The sequence below is a fragment of the Grammomys surdaster genome, unplaced genomic scaffold, assembly GCF_004785775.1.
Source record: "Grammomys surdaster isolate TR1022 unplaced genomic scaffold, NIH_TR_1.0 223, whole genome shotgun sequence".
In the NCBI taxonomy this organism is placed as follows: domain Eukaryota; kingdom Metazoa; phylum Chordata; class Mammalia; order Rodentia; family Muridae; genus Grammomys; species Grammomys surdaster.
In genome coordinates, this window is record NW_021604668.1 from 1957586 (window position 1) to 1975736 (window position 18151).

The following is an 18151-nucleotide window of genomic DNA, read 5'->3' on the forward strand; positions in this document are numbered from 1 at the left end:
CTGGCTTGCTTCCCCTGGCTTGCTGAGCTTGCTTGCTTATAGAACCCAGGACTACCAGCCCAGGGATGGCACCACCCACAATCAGCCCTCCCAGCCTTGATCACTAATTGAGAAAATGCCTTACAGCTGGATCTCATGGAGGCATTTCCTCAAGGGAGGCTCCTTTCTCGGTGATAACTCCAGCTTGTGTCAAATTGATACACAAAACCAGCCAGTTCAACATCTGTTCTGCTTTCCAAGAAAAATCAGGTTAAATTTTGCTGCAGTTTGACTGTCTTTAGAAGGGGATCCTTTAGAATAGCCAACTTAAATCTGTGCACCCACAGTGCTTAAGGAGTCAAGACAACCATAATCATAGTAAGAAAAGTAAGCCAGAATCAGAAAGATAAACATCTTATTTTCTCTCATTTGTGGTCCCTAGATGTTTTATAAATTATAATCATATATACATACAAGACATAAAGAGGTAAGTCAGACTGTCAGACACAAGAAATAGGAGTGGAGCAGAGAGTTTAAGTTCCTAAGGACACGACTCATTGAGCAATGTTTTCTACCCTTGTCTTGGTAGACACCTTTGGTAGCTCAGTCACCAGAACTCATACCTGCAGTAGCACCAAGGGAAGCAGTGTGTCAACTTCAGCCTCTCCTCCCTTTGACCTCTAACTACCAGAGGGACACAATACAGAATGGATTTCTGTTGCAGTAGGCAATTCCTCGCTACCTGCCCCAATGTTCTGGGTTGCCAAGTGAAAGACACACACACAAAGCCTTTTTAATATGCCTTAAATAGCTCAATGGCTGGGCCACTCCCAGACCTCCATGTAATTAACACCTCCCCTCCGATACTCCTGAGTTATTACTTACTAAAAATCTATATTCCATCTTTGCTGCCCTAGACTCAATGTAGGGCAGGGGGCTGGGGCCGCTCTTCCCTGGTTCTTACATGATTGCTACGCTCTCTCTCTCTTCTGCAGCTTTCAGGACTGGACTTGACTCTTTTCCCAGCATAGCGATTCTGAGTCCTTCTTCCTCCCTTGGTCCCCTTGCCCAGGAATCTTAAAGTCCCACCAAGGTCTCCCTGTCCAGCCATTGGCCGCAGGCAACTTATTTATCAATCAGAACCAACTGGGGGTAGGAACCCTCAGAATCTTACATCCAGATTCCTGTGCAATTTTGGGAACACAATTAACATACTACAAGTGTTAGATTAAATCTACAACAGATTTCAGAGCACGTGCATGAGCAGGGAAACTTTAAGGCAGGATGACAACTGTTAGAACCATGTCTTGGCAGAGGTACTATGTCTGATATATCCCCCTCTCCCCGCCAGCAGCCATAGCTTCTGCATCTGCTCTAGATGCATCACTGTGTCGTCGCTGACTGGGAATAAAGGAAGACCACACTAACCACACGATAAGTGGTGGGCTTGCTCTTGCCGCCAAACTCTAAACGGTGTTTGAAGAAGTTCTGCAGATTCTGGACTTCTGGATAAGCTCAAATGTAGTTCATGAGTCTTAGGGTTTGACATTTAAAGTTGCTGGGTGAAAAATACCAACTACCGATAAAGGCAAAGCACATCGGAATAACATCAGACCTCTCTCGTAGGCAACCCTCAAAATCAAGAGAGCACGCAATACTTTAAGCCATGACAGTAACTAAGGGTACCATCCCTACCGCCTTAAGTAATTTTTTAAAAATTGACTCAGAAACAAAGACATGTCAAGAACAGATGAGCAAAGGACAGCTAGGAAGAAAAGCATTATACCCAACAAAGTAAACCAGGGAGACCCAGAATACTAACAGGAGGGTGGACAGGAGTGGGGAACAGGAAGTGGGGAGCAGAACAAACTATAATACAGCCAAGGAGAAAACCTTAACTGGCAACATTTTCTGGAATTAGACATTACAGGAATTAGCAAACCTCTCATAAAACCTTAAAGAGTCTCAACTCACAGCTAAAAAGACACTGGGAAGGAAGCTTCAATGACATGGCTCCTTTAATGGGGGAAACAGAAGCCACTTAAACCTTGAGTAGGAGCTTTTTTGCCTTGAGTGTGTATCACTGGCTGGAGTCAGAGCAGAAGCTGGGATGCCTCATTTGCATAAGGAGGAATTCCAGGTGCTGCCTGTCTTCGGTGTAGGGCACGGGGTGGAGCATGGGGCATGGGATGGAGCACGGGGCGTGGGGTGGTGTGAGGGGGTGGAGCAAGGGGTGGAGCACAGGGCATGGGGTGGAGCATGGGGGTGTGGCAAGGGGTGGAGCATGGGGTGAAGTACGGGGGTGTGGGGTGTGGCAAGGGGTGGAGCACGGGGCATGGGGGTGGAGCATGGGGCGTGGGGGTGGAGCAAGGGGTGGAACACGGGGCATGGGAGTGGAGCACGGGGCATGGGGTGGGGTGAGGGGGTGGAGCAAAGGGCATGAGGCGGGGCGTGCGACATCGGGGTGAGGAGTGAAGCATGGAGGGGGTTAGCGGGGAGGTTGATCCTACTGATTTCAGGATGGGATTGCCAGGGTTTGAACAAGCCTTGACCCCTCTTTTGTTCCTGGCTGGTCACCCACACCCCACTCAAAGGCTCCCTGGCCCCACATCTTCTAGTGTCTGTACTCTGTACTCAAATGAATTCACAGCATAACGGGGTTTCTTGCACAAGATCAAGCTACTCAACATGGGGTCGGGGGTGTGTGTCACTAGTTCCACCCCTTGCCCTGAAGATATTGACAGTGGATTGCTTCTAGGGAAGGCAGAGTACGTATTCTTTAGGGGTATGCCCCTTCCTCCCCACATTCCCCCTCTCCCACCACCATAGGTTAATCTGTTCCAGTTCCAAAGGATGGCCTCACAACCATGCTTGTATGAGCAGCACAAATGAACTCACTTGGTAATAAATTTAATGATTCCTTTTTTTAAAAAAATGTGTAATGGTGTTTTGTCTGCATGTATGTCTGTGTGAGGGTGTCAGATCCCCTGAAACTGCACTTACAGAGAGTTATGAGTTACCACGTGAGTGCTGAGAACTGAATCAGGGTCCTTCAGAAGAGTAGCTAGTATTCTTAACATCTGAGCCATCTCTCCAGCCCCATGGGTGGGTGATAAAAAGAATAAAATAGGACATGAAGTTGAGGGGAGTGAGAAATGAATCTGGAAGGAGTGGGAGTAAATATAATCAAAATACATTGTATGTGTGCATGCATGCATGCACTGTGCGTGTATGTATACATGTATATATGCATGTGCATATGCATTATACACACATATGTATTATGCATGTAGGTATATGTATATATGCATGCACATATGTATATATGCATGCATTTATGTATGCATGAGATAATCGATTACAAAAAAATTAAAGTAAGTAAAACACACACAGGGAGAAGAAATCACATGCCATGATCAAAAAGGGTTTCGTTCCAGGCGTGTAAAGGTATGCACACCAATATAGGTAGACCACTAAATGTCATACAGCACATAAATACACTTAAAGGACAAAATGTTAGGATTATCTCAACAGATAATCAGCAAAAAAGGGCTCTGACAAAATTCAGCATCCCTTCATGATAGAAGGCTGGAAGACCTAGGAATAGGAAGAACATACCTCAACATAATAAAGACATGACAACTTTGCCAACTACACATCTGACAGGAGATTAAGAACTAGAATCTTTAAGAACTCCAAAATTATCTCAACAATAAATGGGCTAATGAGCTGACTAGTTCTCAAGAAGAATACAAGGAACCAATAGTATCTGAAGACCTAACTGTCCAACATCCTTAGACATGAAGGATATGTAAATTAAGATTGCTTTAAAAATCTACCTTACCTCAGTCAGAAGGACAACAAGGAAGAAAAGGGCCACTCACGCTGGCGAGGATGTGGGCAGGAGGAATCCTCACTCATTTCTGGTGAGAACGTAAACATGTATAGCTATATGGGAATCATCATGGAGGGACCTCCAAAAGGTAAAAATAAGAGACACTACATAACCCAGCAGACGATTCTTGGTTTATACGCAGACAACTCAAGAGTCCACGGAACACAGAGAGATTCACACATCATGTTTATTGCTACTGTCCATAACAGGCAAGACCAGGAACCAGCCCAGAAGCCCACCAAGAGTTGAGTAGATAGATATACAGCATTCAGTAGAGATACACAAAGGAGTGTTGTTGAACTATAACACAGAAGAAGACTATCACATCTGTGATGAAATGAATAGAACTGAAGATTGTTATAGGAAGCAAAATTAGCCAAGGTGAGAATGACAAATATGTGTTTTCTGTCTTGTGGAATCTAAGTGTATATTCGTGTGTAGACATATTGTGGACATGTAAATGCTAGAGTGGCCGGATTTCACAGATGTCAGTAGAAAGCGGTCAGATGTTTACAGTTTTAGTCACACAGGAAGAGCTCTGGAGACTTAGCATACTATTGAAACATGACACCACACTGACCACACTGACCTACCTGCACAATGATAAAGTTTGTTAGGTGTTGTTTACCATAATCCTTCAAAGTCAAGAACAAATGACAAATCTGAAAACAAAGGAGGAGAGCTTTCCCTTACTTAAGAGTGCAAGCTCTTTCCAGCTGGTAAGTTTCACCTTGGCCAGTCTAGAGCTGCCAGAACTTCAGATGCTTAAGGGAGAATCCCACCTCCTCCTTTACGGTGGGTTCAGAGCCACATATATAAGCCAGACAGGGTTCAGCTTGAGGGGTCATACAGCCGCCCTCGAGCCCCAGGCCCCAGATTCCAACCCACAGCAGTTACCTGAGAAGTCAGGATGGGACCCAGGTTTATTGCATCCTTCCTAAGGAGTACTAATAAAAACCTGAGGTTCTCACCAGGTGTGTCTTCCCAACATCCCTTCAACACAGGAACACTTAAGAGCAGCTGGTTCTCGACCTGCTGGTTAAACAACCCTCACACAGGGGTCTCCTCCGACCACCGGACAACAGAGATGTGCACGTTATGATTCATAACAGTAGCAAGAAACGTAGCTTTATGCTGGGGTCACTTCATGAGGAACGGAACTGAAGAGCTACAGCGTTAGGAAGGCTGAGAACCACTGCTCCAGAGGGTTCCACAGCACCATGGATTCTGCCAACCCAAGTCTTAATTGACATTCCATTTACAAGAAGAATCTAATAAGCTATAAAACATGCCTCAAAGGGCCAGCTGGCTTCCAGTTGGGTATTTACTCCTGAAAATAAATCAATGTAAAGCATCATTAAACTTTTATATCATACCATTAATTGTAACTTTAATTAAGGTTTAATTAAGGTATCTACATCTCCAATACTTAAACTTACCCTTCCTATATTAAAACATACCACCTAGCCATAGAACACAGTCATCATCTGTTACTTTGTTTTTAATATGGTGCTGTGGTTCGGGGGTGGGGTTCTCAATGTAGCCCAGGCTAGCCTTGAACTTCAGCTCCCCCTGCCTCTGCCTCTCCAGTGCTAGGATTACAGGAATGTTCCACCAGCTCTATGTGGTATTGAAGAGTAAACCCAGATCTCTGTGTATGCCGGGGAGGCGCCCTACAGACTGAGTAGCATCTCTGGTTCATCGTTATTAAAGGAAAATAGTAGATTCTCCTTTAAAGCCCATTTAATTAAGGGCTAATTTTGACACAGTCTCAGGAACTGTTTCATACTCCAGGACCACAAGTGTGCGTTCCACCTGGAAACAGTCTCCACCTTATCCTTCTTATTAAGTCAAAGCAAATGGCTGCCAAGGACTACAGTCTGTGAGGTGTAGAGCCTTGCGTGTATGAAGAGACCCTGCACAGAAAAGACACTGCATCAGCTTTTCCTAAATCTACACCAAAGCCAAGGGTTATGGCATTTTCTGCCCTTTTGTATTGGGGGGAGGGGATGAAACATGGACTCAACAGGTAGCTCTGCTTAACCTGTAACTCAGTATGTAGACCAGGCTCAAAGTCACAGAGCTCCACCTACCTCTGCCTCTAGAGTGCTGGGATAAAGGTGTATGTCATGATACCCAGCACAAACAGCAATTCCTCTAAATCTTTTTTTTTTTAAAGATCTGTCTATTTTATATGTGAGTACACTGTCGCTGTCTTCAGACAGCACCAGAAGAGGGCATCAGATCCCATTACAGATGGTTGTGAGCCACCATGTGGTTGCTAGGAACTGAATTCAGCAGTCAGTGTTCTTAACCGCTGAGCCATTTCTCCAGCCCCCTCCTTTAAATCTTATGTAAATAAATTAGTTGGTCTATAAGAAGCACGTCTCACATGGTTTCCAAGAACGGACTCAGATATGAGCCACAGAGCTCAGTATAAAATCAGGCTGTGGAGGTGTGTTCAACGGCAAGCACCTGAGAGTTCCAGGGGCTGTCACGCTGGAGCAGCCATGGCAATAAAGACCCTGTCCCTGAAGATACAAGAGAAAGCAGGAGAAAGAGAAGTGCCTGTATTTCTAAAACTTCTAAGGGCAAAACAGGTTGGGTAAAATTACTAAGACAGAATTGGAAGCACAAAGAAGATTTTTATGTATTTATTTTGTGTGTTTGCATGACCATATATGTGCACATGTTCACATGTATGCACATGGATAAACATGGAGGCCAGTGGTTAACCCTGAGTGTCTCCCTCAATCACTCTACATCTTACCTGAGACAAGAATTCCGTCACTCAAACTGGTGCTCACCTGTCCAGAAAGCTCCAGGGATTCAACAGCCTCTGCCTCCCCAGAACTAGGACTAAAGGTCTGTGCCACCATGTATGGCTTTTTTACATATGTGCTGGGAATCAAAGCCGGGTCCACTTTACCCATATGAGCTATCTCGCAGCTCAGGTTTTAATAGTTCATGAAGCACGACATAACTTGTGCTCTTCAGAAAGGATGTGATGCACACCTACAACCCAGCACTCAGTGGGCTGGGATGGGAAGATCTCAAGGGTTCAAGATCAACGAGGCTACAGAGCAAACTCCAGGCCAATCTAGATTACCCAGTTGACTTTGCCTCATGAAAACGAAGGGGGGAAAGCAGTTATGAAAATGCAATGAAAATTCGTGGGCTGGGAGAAATATGTGCAGGTCATACACCCGATGAGGATCTAAATACAGAGTAAATAAAGAACCCTCAGTGCTCGGTAAGAAGAAACACAGCCCAGATAAAACACAGGCAAAGGGTCTGAGTGGAAAATTCACAAAAGGCACAGAGAGCAGCAAGCACTCAAGGGGTTATAAATGTTACTCATGAAAGACACGGTAGCCAAAAGCACAATGAGACACTCTATACAAAGGAGGCCGTTCCATACTTCACCAGGAAAGTTTCAAACCTACAACAAAATCAAGGGCCGAGAGAACACAGAGTAAGCAGCACCCACAGGCCATGGGATGACCTGCAGAACAACTGACATTTAACTTTAACAACAGAGTTAAATATTCATTTTCCATCAACTCAACCATCCTACACATGGGGGGAAAAGACATATGCTCACACTGAACTTGTTTATATTTCAAAACCAAGACAAACCTATGAGGTGGTATTTATCCAGACAAAAAATCAGGACTCGGCAATAAAAAGAGGGTACACCTGACTTGCAACCCAGACAAATCTCAAACACATTATGACAAGAGAAAGGATATGCACCCTGCATGATTTGGAAAAGGAAAAACCAGAGACAGCACATGTCAACAATGGCCTAGGATAGATGTGAGGGCTTTAAATAAGCAATAGGGAATTTCGGAGGGAGGATAAAATGCACTGAGGTAGTAACTATACACTTAAAAGACTTACGTTACAACCCATAAAACTATACACTAAAATGATGAATTGTCTTAAATTAAACCTTAATAAGAAAAAGTATATAATACAGAAGAACAACCCAGGTCACCCAGAGATGGATCCTAGTACATAAAATCACAATGTGTTGGGTCAGGTGGTGCCACAGAGCAACAGAGAAAATTCTGCCAATGTAGTGTGCTCCGGCTTTCGTAGCGACTCTGAGGTTTTATTGACGCAGCTGCCTTTTTTGGTAATTTTTTGGTTCTGTAAGTTTCCCTAACAAACTCATTTACTCGCTAATTAAACTCCGGTGGCATCTTTATTTTAATGTATCACTGATTCTCTATTGCAGTAAGTAGGTGTTTGCTCACATCTCAGTCTGACAGATAGTAACAGTCCACAGTCTCAGTTAATGAAAGACAGGAATACACAAACATAAGCACAATGCACTCCACACAGAATCCATCTGTTTTCATGTGGTTTCCTCGTACAGTCTGGGACTGAGCTCAGAAGACTTACCTGATAGGCTCATGCTCCACCACTGAGCTACATACTCAGCCTCAACCAGGATGACTGGAGAAACACACATGGAGACACTGTGTAACTGCTGAAAACTGATGATAAAGAAACAAGAATAGCTACTTGTCACACATAAGGGTGTGGATGGACAGACAGACAGACAGACAGACATCCTGTCTGACAAAAATGCTGTATTGGGGGGGATAATTATCCTTCGAAAATGAATGGAAACTAGCATATATTTTCAAGTATCAGCAAACAGAACTCATTAAAGATCAAATCCTTCAGACTGAAAGAAAAGTAACAGTGACTCACAGCCATGCAAAAACCACACAGCACTTAGGAAAGATATAAACACATACAGGTATTACTGTAATCTGGTTCTAACTGGTTATTATAATAGAATCAGAAAACTAATGAATCTACAATAAAGAGGTCATTTATAATGTCAATAGCACAGGCCAGAGAATGGAAATTCACTGGGCAGATTTCATTAATGATGTTAAGTTATTATTAAAACGAATGCAATGTAAGACATTATATATAGTGGTCGGCTCCACCCTAAACATCTATAGAAAGCACTGAAGATGTGTGAACAGATTAAAAATGGGTCATCATCAATCAAGAAATCAACATGAAGAAAAGCAGGAACAAGGAAAGGCTGTAAGGAGCCAAGGGTGCTGACGCACATCCGCAATCCAGCACTCAAGAGGTCATGCAGGGTAAGCCTAGGCTACACGGTGAGAACTCCATCTCAAGAAGTAAGAGACACAGAGAGCATAAATGAAAGATGTGCAAGTCCTGGTAGCATGTCCACAGTTTCAGCTGCTCCAGAGGCTAAGGCCAGAAGATCTCAAGTCCTACACACTAGGGAGTAAGACTGAGGCTAGCCTGGGCTACTTAACAAGGCCCTTTCTTAAAATAAAAAGAATGCTGGTGAAACAGTTCAGTAGCCAAACACTTAGCTAGTACGCTGCTTCGAGGCCTAGCTTTAAGCACTGCCCAGCAAAATGAGGTTTTCTTTGTTTTTGTTGTTTTCTTTAGTGTAACGATACAACTAAATGCTAATTAGACGACTCATATCAGATCTAGAGACACAAACATGTTGAAAGTAAAAGACAGAAAAGGTTTCTAAGTGCAAAGGAGAGGGAATGGCTACAGTCAGATGAAATAGATATAATACACAAAGCTTACAGGCATAGTGTGAACAAGACAGTAGACTCACCTAGACAATGTAACAATTTCAATACATGCTCCAAAAATCAAAGCTCCAAAACCAAGAAACAAACACTGAGTACAAATGGGAGGAACAGTTCCCTGGTAACAGTTGCCAATGTAGACTTCAGCACCTCACCTTCAACAAGGATGGAATAGTATACAGCCAAGAAGAAAGCAAAGAGACTGAACAATGTAAACCAAACAGAAGACAGAAGCACTCAACTCAACAGTAGGTATTTTTCTCATATATATGGGTATTTTACCCATAAAATTATCCATTATCCAGACCAGATCACATGCTGTACTACAATAAGTGTGATACATTTTAACTAACATCAGACCAACTGTCTTTTCTAATCAGTAGGATTAAAGTGGGAATCAGAAGCAGGAAACCGGAAACCAGGCAAGTCCACATGTATACAGAAATCAAGTCTTCTCTCAAGCAGCCAATGAGGCAGAGATGAACTCACAAGAGACTTGAGAAAATGCAAGCTGAACACTAGATCTCAAAAATCCAAAACCTGAAATGCAAACTTTGTTGAGTGTCCCATGGTGTCACAAATGGAAATGTATCATGTACCTATATAACATGATAGTTTTATGAATAAATAAAATTATTTAAAACTTGGAAGAAAATTACATTCATTCTATATGCAGAAGGCACAAACAAGACACTTCAGTTTTGTATTCCGACTTGAGTTCAACACCAAAATATCTTATCATGCCCGAACAAGTAAATACCCAATAAAATCACTGCTTTCGATCTGAAGCATTCTGGGTAAGCAGTACTCAACCTTTGCCTCGAAACAAGCACACACAAATCCATGCACTGTGGCAAATGCTGTGCTATCAGCAACAGGCACAGCTGTAAAGGTGCAAACTAAAAGGAAGACCATTAACTCCATACATTAATAAACCAGAAAAACACACAGCAAAGTAGACCCAAAGCCAACAGAAGGAGCTACTAAAGATTTCAGCCATGACAAAATAGAGAGATAAAAATCACAACAGAGACTAAGAGAGAAAACAAAGTTGCTTTTTCAAATACTAACAACATGAGCAAGCCTTCTGGTGCGTGGACTTGAAAACACAGAGAAATCTCCAAGCACTAAATCGGCAAATAAAAGTGGGGATGATATTATTATTATAATTATTAAGTTTACAGAGGTTTTAAAAACAAAGAGTTCTGGAGACTTCCAGCTGATGGCATGCTCACACAGATGGAATGGATACATTTCTGGTAACATACAGCCCACCAAGACTGAATTATAAAGTAAGAGAAGATTTGAACAGACCTATAGCTAGTAAGGATTTGAATCAGTAATCCAAATTGTCCCCCAAAATAATGTCAGAAGCTGTCAATTTCAGCAGTGAACTCTGTAAAACACTCAATGATGCACACCAACCCTCTAAACTCTCCCAAAGAAACTGAGGGGGAAACAAAGTCCCCTGACTCCTCCCAGAAGGCTGCTGCCTGACACCTAAGTCAGATAAAGACTGGTCAAGAGTCCCAAACAATATCCTCAGGACATCGTCACACACCCCAACACCTTCACATACACAACACCAGCAAACTGAATCAGCAGCACAACAGAAAGATGCATGCTTGACCAAGCAAGGTGTGTTGTTGCAATGCAAAATGGTTAACATATGAAACTTAAATGCATTATTCTAAAACCAGGGGGAAGAGACCATTACACAGCTAACGCAAAAAAAGGCATCAGAGAAAACTCACTGCCCTTTCATGAGAAGAACAGAGTCAACAATAATAGAAGGAACTGAATCAACACATTAAAACCCACATTTATTAGGTGAACAAAGAGAAGTCTTTATTTCTTAAGGAGATGTCAGAGAATAAGCTAAGCACGGCTCCCTTCACCTCTTCAACATCGTCTTGAAAACTCATAAGTAATCAGACAAGAAAAACAGAGAATTAAAGAGCATCTGGGTAGAAACGGAAGAAGGAAGACACATCTGTTAGGATGCAGTGTGTGTGTGCGTGTGTGTGTGTGTGTATGCGTGCACGTGTAGAATGTTCTGAAGTGTCCACAGAAGAGCAGTCAGCACTAGTGTAACATTTCAGAAAGGTTATCTATTTATTTTCAGTTCCAGAAAATACAAGATAAAGTCAAAGAGTAATTAATACTGCAGTGTTTCTACCATTAACAATTAACAGTCTGACAAGGAAATTACAAGACAATTCCACTTACAAAAGCATAAAAAATAGACGTAAGCAATGAGGCAGAAGTCTTACATATACCCCGACTACAAAACATATTTGAACACTTAGAGGAGGCACAGGAAATACACAAATACACACCTCCTCTGTCAGTGGATCAGACATAGCATCCCTAAGATTTTTGTACTGGTCAAAGCTACCTCAAGATTTCACAGAAATCCCATCGAAACCTCAGCAATATTTGTGGCAAAAATAGAAAAGCCTCACTTAAAAGGTCCTGTAGAATCCCTATTCCTGACTTCAGCCCATACTGCAATGTTCCTTGGAGCCCAGCAGATGGCGCTGCCATGGACCAAAACCAATGGGGAATGAAGAAGCAGAGGCACCCTGCCACTTACTGGTCCTACATATGACAGAATGAAGCTGGACCCTTAAGCCACCTACAAAAGGTAATTCAATGTAGATTTTTTAAAAAACTAAATATGAGCTACCTCTGTTTATGAGGTTTCTTAGAAGAAACCAGGGGATTAATGACACAGGGAACTAGACTTTACCAAAATGAAAAGTTTCTGCCTGTTGTCTGGTGCTGAAGATTGACCCCTGGCCTTCAGCATGGTAGGAACTCTACACCTGACCTATATAAAAACCGTCTGTGCTGGCTTTGGCAGCACACATACTAAAAAATAAATAGATAACCTTTTCTTTTTACAAAAGACAAGTCCTGAATGGTGAAAAGGCAGCCTATGGAGAAATTATATGATCACCCAGAAGTAGAACTCAATGACTACAAAGACTTCCACTAAGAAATGGGCAAAGGACTCAAAGTGAATATATATATATATATATATGCATGCCAACAATCACATGAAAGGGGCCTCTAATCCCAGCATTCAGGAGGCAGAGGCAGGCAGCCTGAGTTTGAAGCTTGTCCGGTTTATGAGTTTCAAGCCAATACTATATAGTGAGAGCCTTTCTCAAAAAAAAAAAGTCTGACACATGCTACCACATGTATGAATGTATTAAAATTACACCAAGTGAAATATTCCAGTCACAAGAGGAAAATACTGGATGATCCTAATTCACTACATACCCAGAAAAGTCATATATCAAGAGAAAGTAGGAGAGAGGCACATGGGCTGGAAGAAAGGCACTGGAAGCACAGAGGTTCAGCTTAGACTGTCGGAAGGTTCAGGAGAAAGCTGGTAGTTTAAAACAACCTTAACTATTAACTGTTCTTAACTATGTGCTTAAAAATGGTTAAATAGGAGCTGGGGAGAGGGATCAGTCAGTGGAGGCAGGGGGATGCCTGGCACTTCCTGGGAAACCCTAGACACAGGTGAGCTTGGTGAGACGTTCTCAAGAAACAGGGTAGAGATTGAGCACATTGGATGTCAACTTATAGCCTCAACAGTCAAGCATACAGACATACACACACACACACACACACACACGCATACATACATATGCCACATGCACACATGCACCCCTGCTGCACACTTGTAAGCTCCAGAACTTAAGAAGCCACAGCTAGAATACAGAGTGTTCAAAGCCAGCCTACACAGTGAGTTCCAGGCTAGCATGAACTATATAGCAAGAGCCTGTCTTGAGAAAATAAACAGGTTGACATAGCTCATTTTAGTTCTGTGTATTTTACCAATGTCATTTTAAAAAAAAGGAAGTTATATCAGGGGACAGTCCACACAGGTACCCTATGGGCTCTGATGATAGCCAGTGAGCTGGAATTCTGGCAGGTCACCTAGCAAGCCACTGAACCAACCACTTGGGAAGTGCTGGCTTAATTCCTCTGCCAGGGAGGTCAACAGCCAGGAAATGGGAAGCACATCCACAGACTCTGAATCTGGATTACCAACCTGGACAGTTGTTCTTAGTGATTTCATTAAGTTGCTACTGGCATCTGAACAGAGCAAATGGCTTGTTTGTTTCTGGGGGACACTGCTGCAGGTTAATAGGACTTAAGCTGAACTCCAAACCACTCAGTAATGGGAGCAAAGGCCTCACTGCTATCAACACATCAATCAGAAAAGAAACACACACGCTCTCATAGGCCATCCTGATCCCAGGTCACTCAGATGACAACCACAGAGCAAATCCAAATCCGGTCGGTGAAAAGCATCAGAACATCAAGCACACTCATACCTCTATCAGAGACTTACAATAAAAATGGTCTCTCATTCATCACCAGCCAGCCAGAGGCTCTGTCGAAGGCCCCTCTAACACCAGATCACCTGACAAAGCTTGCAGGTGCCAAGGCAGAGGAATGAAATAGCATGATGACATGATGGCATTTAAAGAATCCCACCTAGACGGACACAAGACGCTTCTTCTCATAGTTTATTGGCCAAAGCAAGTTAATTACCCTTTGCCTGTTTCAAAGAGCCAGCAAAGCAGAATCCTGTTTAACCAGAAGGAAAAAAAAACCCTAAACATTAGAGTTGAGGCCTGATGCCTTCCATACTGCAACTGAAAGGCGGGCATTCTGGAAGCAGAAGGTACTAGACACACGTGAGCCAGCCAGCCAGCACCTGTTTATTAAGCGTCTACTATGTAGTGGGAACTGTGCTAAGGTGAGAAAAATAACAAAAAAGTCATGTTGGAATATAGTCCAAGAATGCAGTCATGAGAGAACTCTGGGTGTCTGTGAGAAAACCCCAAGAAAATAAGACAAGAGTCTTGCGACCCGAGTTTCTTCAAAACACAGAACTGTTCTTGGAATGCGATTTTGTGCTTCTCCCAGGAATACCAGATACGAACTGTCTAACATTCTGCATAAAGCTGGCTATTGCATGAGATTTTAGTCCGATTCATTTCTAGGCCTCACCCTCCTAGGTTCATGCAGCCAACTAGAACGGCAAACAGGGTCATATGTGTCAGGATGACATCATTAGAAGATGTTAATGCAATGATTCATGGAAATTAGGGCTGGAAGTCCCAGAGGACGTGTCATACAGCGGCTGGGATCAGGAAGTCTCCTATAAGCAGCTATCTGGTCCATATCTACTGCTGCCTACACACAGTCTGCAGCGGGATCACAACCATTGTCCCAGGCCCACTCAAAGGAACAGCATGGGCCAGCTCTTCAAACTGCTGGGCTGCAGAAAGCCATCCCAAGGGAATCTCATGACATACTTGCACCCTACTAAGAACAATGCCACTAAACAAAATGAGCCCAGTCACCTCTGGAGTAGCATGCAGACGGCTGACTCCAATAGGCTCTTGGCATTGTGCCTGAATGAAAGGCACACTCACTAAAATCCTAATGACAACCACTCAGTTCAAGGAAAGGTCATTAGGACACAGACCCTCTCTTGCTAAGTGTCTGTAGCTCATAGTGTGGGGAACAGGAGGTTCTACAGTCTGGCGAAGGGCTCTGCAATAGAGGGAGAGGGATAAGGTCTTGTGCAAGATGCAGCAAAGTGCTGGGTAGAGCCCAGGGCTTCTGACTACCTTGCTTTAAACAACAATATCAAAAACAAACTAATAAAAAAAAAAAAACAAAAAAACAAAAGCCCATCTTCCTGAAAAGAAAAATGTCTGGGTCAGTTGCTAGGGAGGAAAAAAGAGAGAATAAATAACATTATTAAACATATTAAACACACATTGTTTCTTCTCAATTCTCCCTTTTAAAGCAAAATAAGAACACTAGACATTTTGCATTAAAAATCCTTAGGGATTTCAAGAGCAGGAAAAGTCTGATTTCCTCTCTATTTAATGTCTTTTAGTTGAGAAGTTTCCAGGAAAGCAGACTGTGAGGAAGTGAAATGGGACAGAACTATCTTTTTTCCTTTGGTTTTGTTTTGTTTTTTAGAGGTGGGAAGCATGTTAAAGAGGAATTACTGGTCCTTCTGCCTCAGTTTCTCTACTTCTTAGGATTACAGGCAGTCAACACTGCCATGTCCTACCAAGCTGTCCTTCCTATTTCAGGGCTTACTGAAAATGACATCAGAATTGTACACACAGCAATTGTAAGTCAGCGCCACAGGCAGGCTACAACAGGAAGAACTTATTCCCAGAAATGTACTTTCAAATTAAAAACTAGAAACACGCACACACTCAAGCATGCACTCACAGCCTGGGATAAACTGCAAAACACAGAAAGCTTTCAAAGTGAAACCTGGAGGTTTATGAGAAAGATCCATGTGAAGACTGATACCCTGAAGCCTCTGGGACAGGCAAAAACTGGAACTGTATTAGTTCAACAGAAAAACCTAAGGTTGCTAGCAATATCCAACCAGTCATAACCCATCCAGCCATTCACATATCCAACCAGTCACAACCCACACAGCCATTCATATATCCAACCAGACATAACTCACCCAGCCATTCACATATCCAACCAGACATAACCCATCCAGCCATTCACATATCCAACCAGACATATCTCATCCAGCCATTCATTCTACTCAGCCCTCAACCACTCTTTTCTTTTCAGTCTGACTAATACTCAACTCATGTTTTGTGTGAGCCACTCCACCCACCAGCCACATGAGCTGGGTTCTGGGGTCACTAGTCACTATCCTGGGCTGTATATCCATAGCGGCTGTATTTCTCCAGCAGGGACTGAGACTGCTTCAAAATTTAGGCCAACAGACCCAACATGCAAGGTGCTCTCCAGGCTGCTCTGAATCCTCTTGAAGGAAAGGCTTCCAGTTGCCGGATAGGACAAACAACTGTACTGTCTCTTAGCTAACTGCCTCAGGGGAAAACATTTCTGGAGAAAACTGATATGATCAGAATGGCCACAACTCCAAAGACTTCATTCATACACCAGGGTAACCCCAGCCGGCCGAAGTGCAGGCGTCAAGGACTCTATGACATTTCTTAAAGTTAATTGAAGCAACTCACAACCAAAAGGTGAATATCGTTATATAAATCTTGGTGAGGTTTAACAGACCTCACCCACTCCTTACAAAAAGCACAGAAATATCTGATTTTCAATCTCTTAGTAACCTCTTTATAAAATGGGCAAAGTTTTGTTTGTCATCTAGGTATCCAACTTCAAACAAAAATACATTTTTTTTAGAAAGCTATAAGGAAGATTATTGTTGAAAGAATCAACATCTGGATCAACTACCAGACTCCCTGGCAGCCTCTCATAGCACTGTGGTCCACCTGCACGAAACAGTTAGATCTCAAGGACAACTAACCACTCAACATGTTACTGGAGGCTCTTAAATTCTGGATAGCATGAGTCACTACTACAGCACAGTTTCCATGAGCCTTGATATATGTTCAGCAAAAACTGCTTTCCCCCAGCAAACACAGGACAATGGGGTCTGCCTGCCCCATTAATGCCAATAAAGCCAGGTGCCAAAGGTTCCTACAGACTGAGAATCAGGTATATCCATATCATAATTTAGTTGACTTGTATGGTTTCTCTAATACCAGTTTTCTGGTATACATGGAATTTGGAGGAACAAATGGAGTCGTCACACACTGCATGAGAGTTGTTTATTGGGGACATACAACGTGCATACACATCTGATCTCCCAAAATGCACTGAATACAATGTTTAAATGAGACACCAACAGAAGCCACAAGCCACACACCATACAGATTTGGAAACATGAACTGCAAAGTTTCTTTAATAAAGATTTTGCCAGCAGAAAGTACACAGAATACACGTTCTACACCACATGCATCCAGCTTTTGAAACTAAAGGCCTCTGGGCTCTTCAGAACCCCAGGACTGATGGTACTGAAGAAAGAGGCAGAGTTAAAAACATCAATCAGAGTACCATGGCTTTACTGAGAGGAACAACACTGGATGGAAACTCCAGAAAATGAGACCCAGAGAGTAGGGTGGGCAGAGCTCAGGGCTCTCAATATACTCTTTATTTACTGTATCACACATGCCATATAAAAACTATGTAAATGTTCCCATGTAAAAGCTGGGTAGACCTTGTATCTGGTGAGGACCCCCCCCCCCCGCCAAAAAAAATCAGACAGACAAGGCACTCGCACCTGTCAGGGCTCACACCAGTCATATCCTTGACAGCACCAAGCTGCTCTGGTGCAGGACTGAGGAAATCCGAACAGCCCCTTCACCGTCACTTTATGTTGTTACAATATCCCTGTACCCTTGACCGGTGTTTTGGTGTTACATTAGCTTATCCTTGACCCAGGTGACGCCACAACATAAGCAAAGATTTCTAGCCTCCTCGAGACAGACAAGTTCATCCTGGCCCCAATAGCAAGGGCCAGACGGTGGATCTGGAGACACATTCCCAGCTAGTGGAACCAACCTACTTCACAGCACTGCAGGGAGAAATTAACCTCCCACTTTAGGGACCTGGCACAGTATGTGTCAGAAAAGAAAGTGACGATTTCCATTTCTACAGGGGAAGAAAGAATGGCCCTGAGGGGTTTCTCTGGGCTTCAGCAACAGGAGATAAGAAGAGGTCCAAGGGACTTGGTAATAGAGATGGTGGGGGAAACAGTATTCTGGTGTTC

The 18151-nt window shown here is 43.0% G+C and overlaps 1 protein-coding gene across 5 annotated transcripts in view; it reads right to left on the reverse strand.

The window, feature by feature from the left end:
* Cdca7l (cell division cycle associated 7 like) overlaps positions 1–18151 on the reverse strand; it is a 60389-nt gene that overhangs the window by 15408 nt on the left and 26830 nt on the right. The gene's annotated exons all lie outside the window — the stretch shown is intronic.